Source organism: Palaemon carinicauda, unplaced genomic scaffold, assembly GCF_036898095.1.
Source record: "Palaemon carinicauda isolate YSFRI2023 unplaced genomic scaffold, ASM3689809v2 scaffold2914, whole genome shotgun sequence".
Classification (NCBI taxonomy): Eukaryota; Metazoa; Arthropoda; class Malacostraca; order Decapoda; family Palaemonidae; genus Palaemon; species Palaemon carinicauda.
This window is the reverse complement of record NW_027170575.1, coordinates 18,558-26,477: the sequence shown is the minus strand read 5'-3', so window position 1 is coordinate 26,477 and position 7,920 is coordinate 18,558. Positions and strand designations below refer to the sequence as shown.

The following is a 7,920-nucleotide window of genomic DNA, read 5'->3' as shown; positions in this document are numbered from 1 at the left end:
ACACTATTTTACAAATGTTATTCCAGCAACACCTGTTTTTTTTTTTTTTTTAATAAATAATAACAAATGATAATGATACATAATAAAAAATAATAATAAATACTTATGATAAGTATTAATGAATAATAACAAATAATTAATGATACATAATATAAGATAATTAACAAATATTTATGATAAATAATATTAAATAATAACAAATAATAATGATACATAATATAAGATATTAACAAATATTTATGATAAATAATAATAAATAATAACAAATAATAATGATACATAATAGAAAATATTAACAAATATTTATGATAAATAATAATAAATAATAACAAATAATTATGATACATAATAAAAAAATATTAACAAATATTCATGATAAATAATAATAAATAATAACAAATAATAATGATACATAATAAAAAATATTGACAAATAATTATGATACATAATAAAAATATTAACAAATATTCATGATAAATAATAATAAATAATAACAAATAATAATGATACATAATAAAAAATATTGACAAATATTTATGATAAATAATAATATAAATAATAACAAATAATTATGATACATAATAAAAATATTAACAAATATTCATGATAAAATAATAATAAATAATAACACATAATAACAAAATAATAGAAATGAATAATGATAATACTATATAAGAATGAATAACAATAAATAATAATGATTAATAAATAGTAACAATAATAAATAGGAATAAATAACAATAAATAACAACAATTAATAAATAGTAATTATAATAAATAATAACAAATAAAAAAAACAATAATAAGGATTTATAATAAATGAATTACAATAATAATGAATAATAACAGAAAAAAATAATAAAAATCAACAATAATGACTTATAATAAATGAAATATAATAAAATATAATAATAAAATGCATCAGTTGCTTGTCAAATGATAATGCAGAAGTTAATCCGAGTAGTGTCTACACACTATTTTACAAATGTTATTCCTGCAACACCTGTTTTTTCGTAATGAACAGCTGTACACTATTTTACAAATGTTATTCCTGCAACACCTGTTTTTTTCATAATGAACACCTGTACACTATTTTACAAATGTTATTCCTGCAACACCTGTTTTTTTCGTGATGAACAGCTGTACACTATTTTACAAATGTTATTCCTGCAACACCTGTTTTTTCGTAATGAACAGCTGTACACTATTTTACAAATGTTATTCCTGCAACACCTGTTTTTTCGTAATGAACAGCTGTACACTATTTTACAAATGTTATTCCTGCAACACCTGTTTTTTTCGTAATGAACACCTGTTACACTATTTTACAAATGTTATTCCCTGCAAACACCTGTTTTTTTCGTAATGAACAGCTGTACACTATTTTACAAATGTTATTCCTGCAACACCTGTTTTTTCGTAATGAACAGCTGTACACTATTTTACAAATGTTATTCCTGCAACACCTGTTTTTTTCGTAATGAACAGCTGTACACTATTTTACAAATGTTATTCCTGCAACACCTGTTTTTTTTCGTAATGAACAGCTGTACACTATTTTACAAATGTTATTCCTGCAACACCTGTTTTTTCGTAATGAACACCTGTACACTATTTTACAAATGTTATTCCTGCAACACCTGTTTTTTTCGTAATGAACACCTGTACACTATTTTACAAATGTTATTCCTGCAACACCTGTTTTTTTCGTAATGAACAGCTGTACACTATTTTACAAATGTTATTCCTGCAACACCTGTTTTTTTCATAATGAACACCTGTACACTATTTTACAAATGTTATTCCTGCAACACCTGTTTTTTTTCGTGATGAACAGCTTGTACACTATTTTACAAATGTTATTCCTGCAACACCTGTTTTTTTCGTAATGAACAGCTGTACACTATTTTACAAATGTTATTCCTGCAACACCTGTTTTTTCGTAATGAACAGCTGTACACTATTTTACAAATGTTATTCCTGCAACACCTGTTTTTTTCGTAATGAACACCTGTTACACTATTTTACAAATGTTATTCCTGCAACACCTGTTTTTTTCGTAATGAACAGCTGTACACTATTTTACAAATGTTATTCCTGCAACAACCTGTTTTTTCGTAATGAACAGCTGTACACTATTTTACAAATGTTATTCCTGCAACACCTGTTTTTTTCGTAATGAACAGCTGTACACTATTTTACAAATGTTATTCCTGCAACACCTGTTTTTTCGTAATGAACAGCTGTACACTATTTTACAAATGTTATTCCTGCAACACCTGTTTTTTCGTAATGAACACCTGTACACTATTTTACAAATGTTATTCCCTGCAACACCTGTTTTTTTCGTAATGAACACCTGTACACTATTTTACAAATGTTATTCCTGCAACACCTGTTTTTTTCGTAATGAACAGCTGTACACTATTTTACAAATGTTATTCCTGCAACACCCTGTTTTTTTTCATAATGAACACCTGTACACTATTTTACAAATGTTATTCCTGCAACACCTGTTTTTTTCGTGATGAACAGCTGTACACTATTTTACAAATGTTATTCCTGCAACACCTGTTTTTTTCGTAATGAACAGCTGTACACTATTTTACAAATGTTAGTTCCTGCAACACCTGTTTTTTCGTAATGAACAGCTGTACACTATTTTACAAATGTTATTCCTGCAACACCTGTTTTTTTCGTAATGAACACCTGTACACTATTTTACAAATGTTATTCCTGCAACACCTGTTTTTTTTCGTAATGAACAGCTGTACACTATTTTACAAATGTTATTCCTGCAACACCTGTTTTTTCGTAATGAACAGCTGTACACTATTTTACAAATGTTATTCCTGCAACACCTGTTTTTTTCGTAATGAACAGCTGTACACTATTTTACAAATGTTATTCCTGCAACAACCTGTTTTTTTTCATAATGAACACCTGTACACTATTTTACAAATGTTATTCCTGCAACACCTGTTTTTTTCGTAAGGAACACCTGTACACTATTTTACAAATGTTATTCCTGCAACACATGTTATTATTATTATTATTATTATTATTATTATTATTATTATTATTATTGTTGTTGTTGTTGTTGTTAACACCATGATTGAAATCAAAAAAATCGCTGGCGGGTGTGGCCCTTTCGTTGGTGTGTTAAGCATTATTGGCCCCTGACATATATGTAGGAGAAGGTGCTCTCCAAGTAAAAAGTGAAATTTTGTATGAGGTCCCCATAGAGTTTGTATTTACACGAGGTTGAACAACTCTAAGGAGCTAGCCTACCAGATTTTAACCAAAATTTCATCTCTCCCTGAAAAGTAAGGGTTAGGTGGCCTTCCAAGGCAACCTAGACGGTAAATTGATGGGATACTTGGTCAGAAAGTGTAGTTTGGGTCCTTTCCCCATGAGTGAAATCAAAAAATCGCTGGCGGATTCGGCCAGTGCGTCGGTATTAAGCATGATTCTTCCTGACATATATAGGAGAAGGTTCTCTCCAAGTAAAGCCTGGAAATTGTGTATGAAATTTCCGTAGGAGTTTTTTTTTTTACGTAACTTTACGAAATTTCTCATTTCTGTGGCTGAGGGCTTGATAAAACCAGGGCAAAGCGGTGAGAAAACCAAATGCTTGCCTGGTTTTCAATGTAGAATCCCTTGTTGTAAGCATGCAGAGCCCCCAGAACTGAAAGAAACACGGACCATATCAGGGGAAAAGAGCTTGTGAACTTGTGGAAAGTTTGGGAGAAAATTTTTGAGAAACAAGAGGTGTCCTACTTTTTGTGTAGAAATGGCGTGGAGAGGGCAGTGTATCTGTTGGGGAGAGTGGCCCTTTGGTTGGTGGGTAATGTCCATTGCTCCTAGTAGTTGTGGCCATGTGGAATCCTTGGTGAGGGGTTGCACATCCTAGGAACTGAGAGAAAAACATGGACCATACCAGGGACCAAGGGCTTGTTGTGGTGAAGGTGAGGGGGTGCCTGGTCCTGTGGTTCAGTGTGGGGGGTGTATGTGTGTATGTGTGTGTGTGTGTGGTGTGTGTGTGTGTGTGTGTGTGTGTGTATGCCTCGTGAGAGGTACAATAGATCCACTGTTGTGGCCCGAATAACGGTAAGGTCGTGGAGTCAGTGCCAAGTCTCTCGTTAGCCTTGGCAGGCAGACTGTGGTTACCGCAGCTGCTGATGGCTCCCCATGCGACCGGTGGCAACTGAGCGTCGAATTCGTTCCCTTGTCCGAGCGAGGGTTGACAATGTAGGAGAGCGATGCGGGGGGGCCCTTGCGAGAGAGGCCCTCCCCTGTGTCGTGTCTCTGAGAATGAGAGGTGGGGTCTGGTTTAGCTCTGCTCAGACCAGCCAGCGATGAGACAATGTTCTTGTCGCTGGCCAGCAGAGTAGAGTTGACTGGCCTCCTGTTGGAAAGTACTTAGAACTTGTGGCAATGAAGGGTTCCGCTTTGCTTGAGAGAGAGAGAGAGCAGCAGCAGCCCCTTGATTCAGAGATAGGAGAGCGATGGAAATAGGCCGGGCTCCTGCCTGACCCGTGTCCGAACTCACCCGTAGTAGCTCTGCAGTGGCAGCGGCAGCAGCAGCAGCCGTCTCGTCTTTGGGAGAGGAAGGGCGGGAGGCGACGGGATGCAGTAGGACGCGATCTTTGGGACGTGGATCCCGGCCTTTAGACTGAAAGATTAAGTAAGCAAACTACCTGGTTGATCCTGCCAGTAGTCATATGCTTGTCTCAAAGATTAAGCCATGCATGTGTCAGTACAGGCCGCTCTAAGGCGAAACCGCGAATGGCTCATTAAATCAGTTATCATTCATTTGATCCAAACCTACTACTCGGATAACCCTGGTAATTCTAGAGCTAATACGTGACCATTACAACTCCGACTGGAAGGGAGGGAGTGCTTTTATTAGTTGAAAACCAAGCGGGGCCTCGGTCCGTTCAGTTTACTGTGATGACTCTGAATAACTTTGTGCAGAGGGCACGGTCTCCGCACCGGCTCCGTATCTTTCGAGTTTCTGCCTTATCATGCTGTGGATTGTAGGCCATGCGCCTACAGTGGCTGTTACGGGTGACGGAGAATCAGGGTTCGATTCCGGAGAGGGAGCCTGAGAAACGGCTACCACATCCAAGGAAGGCAGCAGGCACGCAAATTACCCAATCCCAGCGTCTGGGAGGTAGTGACGAAAAATAACAATGCGGGACTCTTCCGAGTCTGCGTAATTGGAATGAGCACACTTTAAATCCTTTAGCAACAACCAATTGGAGGGCAAGTCTGGTGCCAGCAGCCGCGGTAATTCCAGCTCCAATAGCGTATATTAAAGTTGTTGCGGTTAAAAAGCTCGTAGTTCGAGCTCAGTTCCGGACTGGCTGGGGAGGTCACCGCCCGGTGCTTCCCCGTCAGGCTCCCGAACAGCTTCCGTGAGTGGGAAGCCAAGCCGGTTTCTGCCGGGGGTGCTCTTCACCGAGTGTCCCGCGCGGCCGGGCCAGTTCACCTTGAATAAATGAGAGTGCTCAAAGCAGGCTTACTCTCGAATACAATGCCCGAATGTTACCTGCATGGAATGATGGAAGATGATCTCGGTTCCATTTTCTTGGTGGTGGGAGCCAGAGGTAATGATAAAGAGGGACTGTCGGGGGCATCCGTACTACGACGCGAGAGGTGAAATTCAGTGACCGTCGTAGGACGAACAACAGCGAAAGCATTTGCCAAGAATGTCTTCGTTGATCAAGAACGAAAGTTAGAGGATCGAAGGCGATCAGATACCGCCCTAGTTCTAACCCTAAACGATGCTGACTAGCAATTCGCCGTCGTTATTCCCATGACGTGGCGAGACGCCCCCGGGAGAACCTCAAGTCTTTGAGTTCCGGGGGGTAGTATGGTTGCAAAACTGAAACTTAAAGGAATTGACGGAAGGGCACCACCAGGAGGTGGAGCCTGCGGCTTAATTTGACTCAACACGGGAAACCTCACCAGGCCCCGGACACCAGAAGGATTGACAGATTAAGAGCTCTTTCTCGATTTGGTGGGTGGTGGTGCATGGCCGTTCTTAGTTGGTGGAGTGATTTGTCTGGTTAATTCCGGTAACGAACGAGGACTCTGGCCTACTAAATAGTGGACGGGCGTTTTGGTGCATGGGCCCCGTTCGACACAGTCTTCTTAGAGGGATGAGCAGCGAGTATAGCTGCAGGAGATTGAGCAATAACAGGTCTGTGATGCCCTTAGATGTCCTGGGCCGCAACGCGCGCTACACTGAATGGGTTAGCGGGTTGTCCTTCTCCGAGAGGAGCGGGAAATCGCGTGAAAACCATTCGTGATAGGGATTGGGGCTTGCAATTGTTTCCCATGAACGAGGAATTCCCAGTAAGCGCAAGTCATCAGCTTGCGTTGATTAAGTCCCTGCCCTTTGTACACACCGCCCGTCGCTACTACCGATTGAATGATTTAGTGAGGCCTTCGGGACTGGCGGTCTTGGACTGGGGCGGCGGGTTTCTCCCAGCAATGGGGGGTTCCGCCGACTCGCCTGGACGGGCCGGAAAGATGTCCAAACTTGATCATTTAGAGGAAGTAAAAGTCGTAACAAGGTTTCCGTAGGTGAAACCTGCGGAAGGATCATTACTGATGGATGGCTCGGCTGTGCTGCCCTGGGGCGCACGGAGCCAGATGGAGAGCTAGTGTGGGGCTCTAGAGGTGGTTTTTGGTGTGGAGGGGGGCAGTCAGTACAAAGACGTCTCGAGGGGCTGTGGGAGCCACTGTCGTCCGCGTCGCCAGAGAGAAGGAAGAGGCGGCGGCGCGGTGCGGCACGCTTTAGGCGGGGGTTACGCCGCTGGGCCGGAGACGACGTCGAGCACTACTGTCCCCGTAGTGATGACGGTCGGAGAGAGAGAGAGAGAGAGAAGCACGGCCGTCGGAGGAGGAGGGCCCCGCCGCGCTGGCATGTCCGTGGCGGGGCCGTGATGGAAGTCACGCTTAGCCCATGTTTTTGTAATAATTTCCAATTTGAACAACTTCTAATGGTGGATCGCTCGGCTCGTGGGTCGATGAAGACCGCAGCAAAATGCGTGTCGGCATGTGAATCGCAAGATTATGAGATGCATCGACCAGTTTGAACGCACATTGCGGCGAGGGGCACTGACCAGTGTCTTCGCCACTCCCGGACGAGTGTCTGTTTAAGCATCCATCCCGGTGAAGGGTATTGCTGCGGCAGGCCCCGGCTGGCAGCGGCGCCGAGGTGTGCGGCCCTCAGAGAGAAGGGGGGCCGGGCCGGAGGAGGCGCGCGCCGCTGGAAGGGGGGCGGCCGCGGCTACCGTGAGCCGTGGCGAGATGGGGATGTCGGGCCGGCGCCCCACTATTTTTGTGGGCTGGCGGGTCCGTTCCCTCAAGTGTGAAATGTCGCCGTGGTCCCCTGGACTGGGTCCCGTTTGCTGCTGTCCGGCTGGCTGTTCCCAGCTGGCGGCGGCGGCGGCGGTGGCCCGGTGTCTGGGACTACGGTGGACGATCCTGCTCTCAGGTGAAGAGAAGCAGAGGCCATCCAGGGTACCTATCCTGAGTGCCTAAGCAGCGTTCGGGTCTTGTCCCGGGGTCATGTTTCGTGGCTTCGCGAGAAGGAAGCAGCATCTGTTTGAGTGCCGGGCTCACGGCCAGCTCCTCCTGCCATCTGTGTCTGTGCGAGAGCAGAAGATGGAAGGACGAAGGGCCGGGGCCGCTGGTGCACTCGGGCGGGGTGACGAGACTGGCCTCATCCCGACAGAGAGCAGTGGGTCGAAGAGAATCATTTTCTTTCGAGCGCTGCTGGGAGGGACCCCGTCCGTTGGTGCGAGGGGAGGGAGGAAGGAACGAACGAACGAAGGTGAGCTGTTGTCCGGAGGGACGAAGCGGGAGAGAGAGCCTTTTGATGAACGGTGCTGCCCTTGGGAGAGA

The 7,920-nt window shown here is 43.2% G+C and overlaps 1 pseudogene; it reads left to right on the top strand.

Annotated features, from left to right (window-relative positions):
* The first annotated feature begins 7,005 nt into the window (after positions 1-7,005).
* On the top strand, positions 7,006-7,167 carry LOC137636412 (5.8S ribosomal RNA; annotated as a pseudogene).
* Positions 7,168-7,920: the final 753 nt, after the last annotated feature.